This window comes from Gymnogyps californianus, chromosome 1 (genome assembly GCF_018139145.2).
Source record: "Gymnogyps californianus isolate 813 chromosome 1, ASM1813914v2, whole genome shotgun sequence".
Classification (NCBI taxonomy): Eukaryota; Metazoa; Chordata; class Aves; order Accipitriformes; family Cathartidae; genus Gymnogyps; species Gymnogyps californianus.
In genome coordinates this window covers 86,441,035-86,453,388 of record NC_059471.1, presented here as the reverse complement: position 1 = coordinate 86,453,388, position 12,354 = coordinate 86,441,035, and the positions used below count along the sequence as shown (strand labels likewise).

The 12,354-nt window shown below is 39.2% G+C and overlaps 1 protein-coding gene across 3 annotated transcripts in view; it reads left to right on the top strand.

Moving 5' to 3' along the window:
• The window catches only part of MAP7D2 (MAP7 domain containing 2), an 88,527-nt gene that overhangs the window by 34,341 nt on the left and 41,832 nt on the right, over positions 1–12,354 (top strand). The gene's annotated exons all lie outside the window — the stretch shown is intronic.

The window sequence follows — 12,354 nt, the reverse complement described above, 5'->3', positions numbered from 1 at the left end:
TGTGAATTCAGCAATCATCATCAACCTTAGTACATTTATGCTACCATTCACTTGTGCAAATAATTATCTTTGTTTCCTTTTAAAGCTTGTTATGTTCCATGCAGATTATTTCTTCAAGCTCCTGTGTTATCATCAGCTTTTTAGCTGAACAGTGCTGTTTTGATAAACTGGAAGCACTCAGTTTCTCATTCTGCTTTTTATAAATAACCCAAAAGAAATTACCACTGAAAATTATTCTTCCATTATCGTTGGTCAGTTTATCTTGGCAGTTTAATGTCATGACACTGGATTAAGCTTCTTTTAAAGGGCTCATTTTATATGTTGTCTCTGCCTTTGTTTAAGCCTGTCAGTTTAAATGTTGGGCGATTAATTTGATGCTCTGAAAATCAGTACAGCGTAACATCATATGGTTGTTTCCTAAAACATTTAAACTGTGTGTTTGAATGTGTGGGGTTTGGCTAATCTATGTCCTCTCATTTTTTTTTTTTTTTAGTTGCCTTTATTCTGTATGAGTTATTCAGACAATAATGTGCAGAAGAGGTATTGATTTTTCTCTGAACTATTAGGTTATTAAAAAAAAAAAGCATGCAGATTTCTGTATTTGTTGTTTTTAGCAACTTCCATAATTCTTGATAGATTTTTTTTAAGTTGTTGTGAGTTTTCTTTTTTCCCAAGGCCATCCTGTTATGAGTAGCTGGGGCCTTGAAGATAGAAAACCCTTAATGATGTAGGGTCATCATACACTGAATATGCTGTATTTCTCAAGATATGCAAATGAATAAGGACTTTGATACGGCTTCTATGTGTCTGGCTACAATTTCAAGAATTCAGTTGTCTGTATTTCTTCAAAAAGAAATGAAGCATAGACGATCACAACTATCTGTCCATCCTTCTTTCTTCTCACCAATAATTAGCTGTTGAAGCCATCAGTCAACTTCAGCCAAATTTGACAGAAGTTACAGCGTAAAGGATGCTATATTCCTGCAAAGATGGTAAAAACAGGTGATGCCACAGAATACAGTAAAAGCTCACCCCATATTACATGCCATAAAATTCACCACTCTCAGGAGGGAGTTGATTATGAATGCTCTGACCTCCAAGAACACTTCAGTAGAAACTTGCATTGTGATAGACTGTCTTGGTTTCGGCTGGGATAGAGTTAATTGTCTTCTTAGTAGCTGGTACAGTGCTGTGTTTTGGATTTAGTGTGAGAATAATGTTGATAACACTCTGATGTTTTAGTTGTTGCTAAGTAGCGCTTATCTTAAGCCAAGGATTTTTCAGTTTCCCATGCTCTGCCAGCAAGCAGGTGTGCAAGAAGCTGGGAGGGAGCACAGCCAGGGCAGCTGACCTGAACTAGCCAAAGGGGTATTCCATACCATGGAACGTCATGCCCAGTATATAAACAGGGGGGAGTTGGCCGGGAGGCGCGGATCGCTGCCTGGCATTGGTCAGCGGGTGGTGAGCAACTGCATTGTGCGTCACTGGGTTTTGGGTTGGGTTTTTTTCCCTTCTTTTTTTTGTTATATTTCTTTTCATTACTATTATTACTATTATATTTCATTATTATTATTATTGTTAGTATTATATTTTACTTCAGGTATTAAACTGTTCTTATCTCAACCCACGAGTTTTACCTTCTTTCCTGATTCTCCTCCCCATCCCACTGGGAGTGGGGCAGGGAGTGAGGGAGGGGCTGCATGGTGCTTAGCTGCTGGCTGGGGTTAAACCATGACATAGACACGAGAGAATCTGGTGCCTAGGCACAGCCCCGTAGGAAATAAGGCTTTTTAGTGCCCCGTAGAGGTTTTTTTTTCCAAGTCACTTGTTTGAAGAATTTGAGTTGCCAGAAAAATAAGATTCTGTGGGCCAGATTTCCAGCTCTGCCCTTACCTTTGAATGAGAACAGAAATTTGCTGTGCAAAGTGCTACCAATTCAGGTGCAAGAACTAGCAGCATTCATGTTGCATTCCCAGAGTTGTATACAGAGGCATAAGGACTAAAATAATAAACAAATTTTGCCTTTGAACCAAACAAATAGCTTTTCTTATACTGTGATGGAAGACGCATACAAGCCTTTTAATAGAGGTTTGTAATTTTGGACAAATAGAAACCTTTTTTTTTGTTAAAACATTTTAAATTAATTTCTTCTGGTTTTGTATAGTGTTTTAAAAGTGGATGCTGATGTTGAATCACTAACTCTAGCACTTAACTTACATGCCAGCATTGGACTTTGTTCTGAATCAAGTCAGTCTTCTCCAGGTGGTTGAAGGATCAACAGAAATACTTCAAGAAATGTTATTCTTTAAGTATTTGTTTTTTCTTAAAAAATAATGTTTTGGGCCAGTGTCTCTGGTCTCTGAAATGAATTCAGGTAACAGTCAAAAGAAAACACCATGCCTGTAGAGTGCGAGTATATGTGCAAGTGCCTGTGTGTGTCTAAAGACTGTAAAATGATTGTGCCAAGGGAAATGCCAGCCGAGTCCCTGTAGTCCTCCCCTGGTGCCTGTAGTGCCTGCCACACACGCTCCTCATAGGACTTCCCCTGAGCTAGGGCAGAGGCAGTCTTGTAGTGGCAGTGAAAATTGCACGTTATTGACTTAAATACATCTCTCAACTCCTTTCTTTTTGGGCCATGAAGGTCACAAAAGAGGGTGGGAGATACCTGTGCAAACTGGAGTCTCCCTTCATCCTGTGTAGCTTTGCTACACATCACTGCCAAAGTTTAGATGAACTTTGACAGAAAATACTGAACACAGGACCTGATCTCTGTGCTAAGCACTACTTACTGCAAAGCTTAGTGACCCGCTATGTTTTAATTGGCTTTTTTCTGTTGGCATAAGTGTACCGTGAATCCTGGATTCAGTGTACGTGTTCATCTTTACATATCATTTATGCACTTTGCGTACAGCTTAGTCACTTTGTACAGGTAGCTTTCACTTCTGTTTTATCCTTTAGTTTTACAGATTTTTGTAAATCTTCATAAAAGCTCCAAATTCTTACCCTAAAAAAAAAAAAGTCCTTTTTGAGACTTGAAAAATCAGTGGATGCGCAATCCACTCATCTCGTGTAGAAAAGTTGGTTTGGTAAAATACCTTATTTATTCTGCAGGTTAAGAGCTCCACATATAATGTGATTTGTGTTCTGAATTTGCATAAACAATTAAGACAACTTATAGCGGGAACTCAGTGAATAATCCTCTGAGAAATTAGATTAAACAAAGATTTATCTTTTGCAGTGGTAAAAAGGCAGACAGTCTTTTTAACACTTTTTTAAATACTGAAAATCCACCTAAATACTACTTAAGAATGTAGGTTCACATAACTCTTTCAAGGGATGCAGAAATGATCAGCCTTATTTGTGTATCAGTCCATCTGCATACTGTCCCTTGCCCTTGAAGAATACTCTTCCAAGTACTGACTTAATAGATCTAATGCCTTCTGTCTATTTCCACAAAATGCAAACATCGTCTTTCCATCAGAACAGAGCAGGATTTAGGCAAGGTGGGCGAGACCCAACATATCTCAATGTTATAGCTGTGACTATGTCTCATTGTCCCCTCGCAGTCTTGGGCTCCAACAGGCTGTGCCAACCCCATGCATAAACTAGGTTGCCTCTGTCAGTGTTAAGACAATTTCCACTTTGGGATGTTTCCTAGATATCTAGAAGCTCTAAGTAACTCCCTTTAACATAGTTCAGGAGTAAGAGTTGAATGAGGTTCTTGCTTTTGGAGCCTTGTCCTTTGGTGGGGTGTGTTTGGTTTTTAACAGAGACAATCAACATTTTCTATGCACAGTGGCTAATATTAAATAGTTGGATCAAGAAAAATAATTATAAATGATCATACAAAGATGCATTTATTACATACAGAAGGATGTATGTGAATATAATATTTTTGTTCTCTCTGTCTGGGGCAGTGAGGTTGCCAGCGCTTGGTCAAGTCTCAGCAGTGTCTTGCAGGTGGAATTGCATGCACCGAAAGCTTTGTGCTTGGTGTTCCTTGAGAGTCAGAAGCTCACAACTAAAGGACAGGTAGAAAACTAGGCAGAAGTTGCAACAAGGACATGTTAGGCTCTTGGTGGAAGACCTAGAAGGACTGCATTCTCAGATGAGATCAAATAACTGCTTAAGCACCAGAGGGGAAAAGTTCATGCTCTGGATTTAAATGAGCAAATACTCGGATCCCACCACTAAATTACATGATTTATTAAGAATTATATCTAGGGGCCAAGACTGGGGCATCCAAAAGCAGGAGCTGTATGGAATACACTTCGATAAACTGACCAGAAACATAGTTAAAACTGTAAGTCTATACATAATGCTATTAATATGAAGTACATTGGCGTAGTACACCTACTAAAATGCAAGAAAAAAGGTTAAAGACAGACATCTAATTGTAAAAGCTTTTTGTGCCTATGAGGATTTACTGTGCATGTTCCTAGAATAAACTGTTTTGGTTTTGATAATCAATGGATGTTGTTGTTCTCCCTTAAATAAATCCACAGGAAATACTATTAGTGTGAAGCACAGTAAAAGCAACATTTTCACTCTCTCTCCTAATCTTAGTCAGGTCCACAGAGGATGAAGTTCACTTGATCATGTCCACTCTGGATTAATCAGCTTTGCTTCTTTTTTGAAGTTTTTGCCAAATCACAGGGAAAATGTGCTTTCTACATCTGGTAGCTGCTTCTGTGTGGAATAATACGCTGTTTCAGTGATGCACCAGGTAGGGGCAGAGCAAAGTGGAGGTTATTTAGGTTAGTCCTTGATGGGTGCGTGCTGTGTTAGTAAGTCATCAATGCTTTATTTTTTTTATAGAAAGATATATAAATGGAAAATTGCGAATGGATTCTTCTTTTGTTAAATGCGCTATATTCACTTGACTCACCACAAAAAACCAGAAGAGACACACCCTAAAGCCTTCTCCAAATCTTCAGTCATCACTGACTTAATGATGACAGGGTATAGTGAGAAATGAAGATGATTTTTAAAAGTTAATTGTACTGCCTAGGAAAAAAATGTAGGCATATTGTGGAAATACAGGGCATGCTGGCAACACTTTGCATCTCTGTAAGTGTTGTTAGAAACCAAATATGTTTTCTTGAGTCTCTAAATATACCTTTTCTACAACTCGGGGCAAATCCCAAAGCACAGATACCTCTATTGCAGTTTCTATTAACTTAGACTTGAAATGAAAAAAATGTTAGTAAAAGGACCCTGCAGAGCCACCCCTGTACATACATGTGCAGTGGATTATTTAAGGTCAATGCTACACTGTACAGATTGCCACCTCTGAAATGCTCATTCACCAAGCCTCTGTCTCCCCAGTGTGAGCCCTTTATTTGTAGATAGTAACCTTGTTTTATCATTTCTTCAGTGATTATCATTAAATTTTTTGTAACGACAGTTAATGAGAATATACTGACAGGTCTGTGTCGTCATTTTTACTCAAGGCTCCAGAAGAACACTTTCTGGCTGAAATTGGTTTAGAAGCCAGCTGTAGTTTTGCCGTGTCACACTTCTGTACGGGTAGTTTGACATAGAGGTTAATTAAGAGTTTGATTATAGGACTTCTTTTTATCTCTACCAATTGGCCCATCTGCAAGCAGTTGCTTTCCTGTGGAGGCCCGTGGCCATCTGCTTTACCCTCCAGCCCTGCAGGCAGAGACCACACAGGAAGGCAGGGTGTACAGAGACTGCTGGGGCTTTCCCCAAAACACTGTCCTGTGAGCCCCAAGTTGCCTGAAATTGGAGATTTGCAGCTGCTCTGTACCAGTGCTGTGAAAGTTACTTTTCGGATAAAAGGAGCTCTGGCAGCAGAATAATGGACTTCAGCAGTGCGCTTCAGTGCCTTGAGCCAGGCAGCTTGACACACGCTCCAGGCTACTGCTACGGTGGGAAAATAATCCCAACTTTCCTCTTCGCTGTGAAGCAGAATTTTAACAAGGAGTCCTGGCTGCTGGTACTGTGGGCTGCAGGGAAGTCTGGCCTGTGGGTGGAGGCAGTGGCCAGTGACACTGAAGAGCCTGAGCATGAAGATAGGAGCTCTGCCCAGTATGTTCTAACTTTTCTGAGTGCTGATGTCGTGTAAGCTGTCTGTTTTCTCCAGACAACCATCTTTGCAAATACAGGCTCCTGTACCCATTGGTTTTAAATTACAGCATTGGAAGTTGCTGCAGGCTCCTGTACCCATTGGTTTTAAATTACAGCATCGGAAGTTGCTGCAGAGGTTGAGTAAGTGTTCATTGTTTTCGGTGAAAAAAAATCACAGTAAACTGAGGAGTGGTGCACCTCAGCTGCAGGTCATCTCCTTGCCCACGTGGGGGCTGTGCAAGACTGCAGTGGCTGTAAAGACTTCCACGAAAGCTCTTGCTACCTGGATCTGGAAAAGCAGGTCTGTGCTCTCGCTTCACTTTTAATGTCTTCGTGCACTTCAGCTACCATTTGGGAGTGCAACACAGCAGTGAAAATGGTAAAACCACCGAAGTGTAAGATTGCTATTCAGTGTCGTACACCAGCAAAGCCAATTAACTTCAACAGGAAGTGGGTTTTAATGTGCATTTGGGAATTACAAGCTACCTGGAGGTGGAAGAAATGGATACTTAGAGTTTCCATCTCATTTGCTGATGCTAAAAATATCTGAATCTCAGTGAAATGCTAGTTTTCACTGAGCTCTGGTTATCTAATACCTAATAATAAATATATAACATCAGCAGATGTTGATACATAAATGTGTATTGCAAGTCCAGAAACACTTTTAATGAGGAATTGAAATGTGCTAGACTACACTATAGCAGCGAAGCTTTTGTTTCTAGTTCATTTTGGTGACGAAAGTTGTTGGAAAGAAATTGAATTTATTTCATTTTGATGTGTATGTTCCTAAAATGAGGTTGTTCAGGTTGAATTCATTGAGATGGAGAAACAAATGTATATGATCCTAAAACATTTCCCATAGATAATTTGGGCAAAATAACTATGACTCAAGGCTTACTGTCTTACAGTGAGGCTTTTTCTTTCAGCATAAGGTGAAGTGAACTAGGCAAGCAGTGTTTACAGTATTTATAGATACTCTCCTTCCAACAAATGCGTTTTCCATTTATTGTGATAGTACGTGAGTGACAGGACCTCTTTTCAGACTTGGGTGGGGTATGCAAAGGCTTCCTGATCCTAATGAGATATTTCCATCTTTTCTGTTTTAACAAAGTAGTTCTGCTGAAGTCAGTGAAACTAGCCTGTGCAAGGTAGTAAATGCATAAATCCTAAATACACCTTGGGACAATTGCTAATTCAGGAGATACGCAGTGAGTGAATGAAAGAAAAAAAAAATTCTGTATTGCAAAAAAAAAAATTGTTTTATTTGTAATGCTTGTAGCTTTGGGGGTTTGCTACTTGTTTTAGTATATAATTTCCAGCTAGTGCCAGCAATTATTCCTTGGTGAACCCTCATTCCCTTTAGTTTCAAAGTGTTAACTGTGAGTTAGAAGCAGTATTTGGTTTTGTTTATTCCTTTTTTTAATCCATTCCAGAATGCATAGTCTTTCCTTCCAGAAAGTTGCTGATTTGATCCCCGCCCCCCGCCATGTTAAGATTATTTCCTTGCTCAGGGAGCAGGTTTGAAAAGGATGGCTTTCCTTGGACACAGTGTGTGTGTGTAGGATGAATCAGTTATCAGGACAGTGTCATGAATGCATGAATTCCTTTTGGATTACGTTCTTCTCTTGTTCCACTCCTCATTACAAATCTTGTGTATTTAGGTATCTGAAGGGGGAAAGGGCTATGTTGTTATTTTTCGTTAATATACTTGAGGGCTTTTTCTGATAATAAAGTTGTGACCGGATCAATTTTAAAAACCATTATTTTCCTACATCTTAAGTGCATCTTCAAATTTGATTATCTGTCTCTTACACTGAGAATTTCTATGTTTACTAGAAAAAATTCTTTTTAAAGCAAGAGTTGGGGAAAAAAAAGGCAAAACAAATAAAACCCAAAACAAAATCCCCAAACCCCAGCCCTCCCAAAACCTCTCAACCCCTGCAAAAAAACCCCAAGACCCCCAAAAAGCCCTGCGTAGACTATTTTAAAGCATAAGTCTTAAAAATCATTCGTAGTTGTTATTCTGATATTGTGCAATGTCCTTTTTTTAATAAAACAGCTCTGGAAATTGCCCATAAACTTAGATCGTACTGCAAATGTGTAACTTAAATCAGTTGCAATTAGGAAAATGACTGGACATTTTGGTAAAAACAATTATAAATAACTGAGAATCTTCAGGCCTCTTTTTTTTTTTTGTTACTTTTCTTCTCCTTTCATCCAATTTCAGAATTTTTAATCAACTTTTGACTTTGTTGTAGAAATATCTTGATGCTAAATTCTGCTTCTGCTGATATTCTGCAAAAGACAAAATTCTTGAGACTTGTATGAGAGCAGTAGTGGCATGAATATCTGGTTGGGTCCCTACCTACCAGGTTGCTTTGGAGCCAGCGGTAGAGCTGTGCCTACTTTGAGCGATGGCTATTAGAGCAGTAGCTACATTAGAGCACTCGAACTGTTAGGTAAGGCTCTGGACATAATGTTTACATATATGAAAATTTTATTTTGTATTAAAATTTTGTATGACGCTATTAACAATTGTTGCCCGTTTTTTTTTTTCTAGCAGAGGAATAATCCCATTGGTAACTAATTACTGGATGAAAGATGTATAATAAGCAAAAGGAAACACCCTTCTTTTTTGTCTCCTTTCTCCCTCCCCTGTGTGAATCAAGAGTCTTGGAAAGTGTTATTAGTGTAGAGAAAGGGAGTATAATATATTCCCTTGGAGTAGGATGGAGAGGCAGGTCTGTCCTTTAACCCTGTTTACCATCTGTAAGTGTCTTTGCACAGGCTTTATTCTGCAGCATATAAAATCTGACATATGTGTCCACCATTTAATAGTTAACTCAGCACGTGTGTTTGCATGTATGCTACAAAGATGAACTTTCAGAGAAATTATGCTTCTTCTAAAAGTGCTTGAGAAGAGTTTTTCATTTAAGCTTCGTGTGAAGTTACTGAAGGTGTTTTCAAGTTAGCTGCAGTCACACAATAAATACAAAAATAGTTATGAAATGGAATTTGTGTGTTCAAGTATATCCGCATCTGCTATTAAAATTACTATTCATGAATAGTAAAAGATTACAGAACACAAGATTAAGATTAAAATTTTTATATCTACATGAATAAAAGTTCTCTTCATGCATAATATGAATTCACATATATAGACACACTTTCTGAAGACAATTTTTCAATTGTAGTAAGGTTAAAAGGATTAATTGGGATCTGTGTTGACAAAGGTAGGAATAGAGAGTTTTTAAAGTAACTGCTGAACTTAGAAATTATATATTTAACTTTCTGTCTTCATAAACATGAGTGATGCAGGGTTTACTCTGAAGAAATGGAAGTTAAACACAAAACAAACCATGGTTAAGTTACAGCTGAATCTCCACCATTCACCTCCCTTTTTGTGCAATTTTTGTAATTACCTGCAGTAAGAAGCTGAAGGAACAGGCTAGAAGGGGAGGAAGATCCTACCTACAGATTCCAAATGGGTCTGGTGTAGTTTGAAAAGTACAGCTATAAATGTTCGTGTGTGTCAAATCTGGGAGAAAGATACTGGCAAGCTCTGGTTAAGCCTCCGGACTCCTTTCTGCCTGAGAGATTACAGAAGCCCATGAATAAAACAGCAGTGTAGAACACACACTGACATAGTGGTGCTGCTTTGTATGTGCTTACTGTGTGGTGGGCTGTCTAGCAGGGACCTGTTCAGGAAACTAAATTATTAATCTAGTGTTTCTATTTATCTAGTGTTTTCATAAGTAAAAACATTCTGCTGATTTATCTTATCAGTTCTCTGATCTTGAGATGCATCTGCTGTGTCTGCATGATACTGGAGTCTCCATGGGGCACTGTTAGGGCTGCGCACACTTTTTATACGTAAAGCATGCAATCCCATGGAGCTGATTCAATGTCTATGGGCTCATGCAGAACTAAAACGATCTGCCTTCTATATTTTAGCAAATTTTTCCTCCCCATGCAGTAATTAAGGTATTTTTGTTATTATACATGATCACCAAATGACCTATATATACTTTATGTATCATTTTAAAGTTATTTGGCCAGCATTTTGGAGTGATTTCATCTTAAACTTAAACATACCAGTAGGATATATTTTGCTACTGTAATCTTTGTCCAGGTATCGTGTACAGCTGAAGTTCTTGATTCAAACGAATAATTTGAAAATCCAGGGTGGGGATCACAAACATAAAGCAGGCACCTAGTGACACTTTATGTCCTAGCTGTTTAACCAGAGCGTGCAGGTCCCTCACAGCTTCTCTGTCCTATCTGCCAGGCCACCTCTCAGACAATTAGCCTGGGGTGTCTGAAATGTCACTGTGTTTGGCAACTGAGTCTGCCTGTAATGACTTCATCTACTTAAGATGTTTATAACAACAGATAGCTATCCTGGTATTTTAATTAGACATAATGGAAAATGTCCCTTTTTTTCTTTTCTGGTTATATTTGACATCCAGCCTGGCAAACATAAAAATAAAATTAAGTAGCTGAAACTGGAAAAATTCTGATTATTTGTATTTAGATCTTTGAATGCAATACAATAAACAGCTTTTTTTGAATTAAAGAAAACTTTTAAAAAGACAATTATCAAAAAAGAGGACCATCCACTAAATCTTACTGAACATACCTGCAAAGCCCTTGTGTTGTTTGTGTGTTGACTCTACCTGAAAGCCTCTCGGCGATATACCGTAATGAAAATTTAGAAAAAGTGCCTTTTGCCAATAGAAAATGTCATCCAGGTACAGTCACATACAGTTTTATACCTTTTTTTTTTTTGCCTCAGAGTATAGTCAGTAACTGAAAACTTGAACGTAACATTTCTTCATTCAGTAGTACCCAGAGGGAAGCAGTGGCAGGTGGAAGTGTCTGTTCTTTATTGTCTCAAAGAACAGTCTCAAAGGAGAGAAAGCAGGTTTTTAGGGAGCAAAACCTTGATTTTTATAGATTGAGATTATATTATTTGAAAAAACAGAGTTTGCCAGCAGAACGGTGGGTGTAAGTGCAGTGATATCTCGGGCTGGTCTGGTCTGCTATATGGACCACCTCACCACATCCCTGGCAAGGCAGATCCCATTGGCAGAACTGCATCCATACCGGGAATTTCACCAACACAGCAATGTCAATGTAGATGACACATACTGTGGCAAAGGTCTAAAAATGTTGGACGGTGCCATGTAGAATGGGCGAAGGTCTAAACGTGTTGAACGTGGTCATGTAGGACGGCCAAAGGTTTAGGTATGTTGAACACTGTTACGTAGAGCTGGCCTCAGATCCCCAGCTGACTTTCCTTCTGTGTTGGGATGCCTGCTATGAAGGGCTTCGATATCTGCTATGTATAAATACATTGTGAAATCAAGTACTGTGGGATATTATAGAGGAGAGAAGTGTATGTGGGTTCAGCAACAAAGGGGGGGGGGGGGGGGGGGGGGAAGGAGGCCCTACTTGCTGGCAGTTATTCAGGTGCAAATTTCAGGAGAGGAGGTGTCCAAGCAGCTGGTTGGTCCTTCTGAAATGTACTCTCAGCTTCCAGTAACCTGACTGACCTGCTTGAGTACTTGTTTTCTCAACCAGAAACAGGATACAGATTTCAAAAGGCAGAGCTTGCCTTGTGTCTGATTGGGACAGGACAACCTTCCTCTCTGTCTTGAGGAACCGCCAAGAGGCTTATGCAAGTGGTATGTGGAGCAGAGCAGAGAGCGTGTGGACATGTTCTGGCACTGTTTCATCAGTCTGAATAGGTTTACCTGGCCTGTCAAAAAGGGTTGAAGCAGCAATTAACATGTCAGTTTTTACTTCTGTGAATATTTATTTCAAAGTAATGTTGAAGTGTTGAAAGAGTCCTGCAGCATTAGCTGGTATATTACTGCTGCAGGACTGCTGCTGACTTTTTAACCGATTTTAAGTTATGGTCTTTTTCTTTAGAAATGCTTGTTGTAACAAAGTCCCAGAGGAGCAGCTGGCCCTCTTCAGTCGAAAAATGAGGCACAATCTTAAGGAATTAGCCCAGCAGTTAGATGCATGCCTTTGAGAGTGGGAACTCTGAAAAGGGACTTTTGGGGAGGGCTGGGAGGTGGAGTAGAAGTAGCAGCAATTTGTGTGTGTGTGTGTGTGTGCGCGCGTGCTTCTTTACAGTAAAATCTTTGATGTTGTTACTTGGGCAGTTTCCTTATTCTTCTGCAAGTCTGGGAATAAAGAGTTATTAGAGAATTTTCTGCCAGCGTCTCTTTGTATTCATTACTCTGGTTGGCA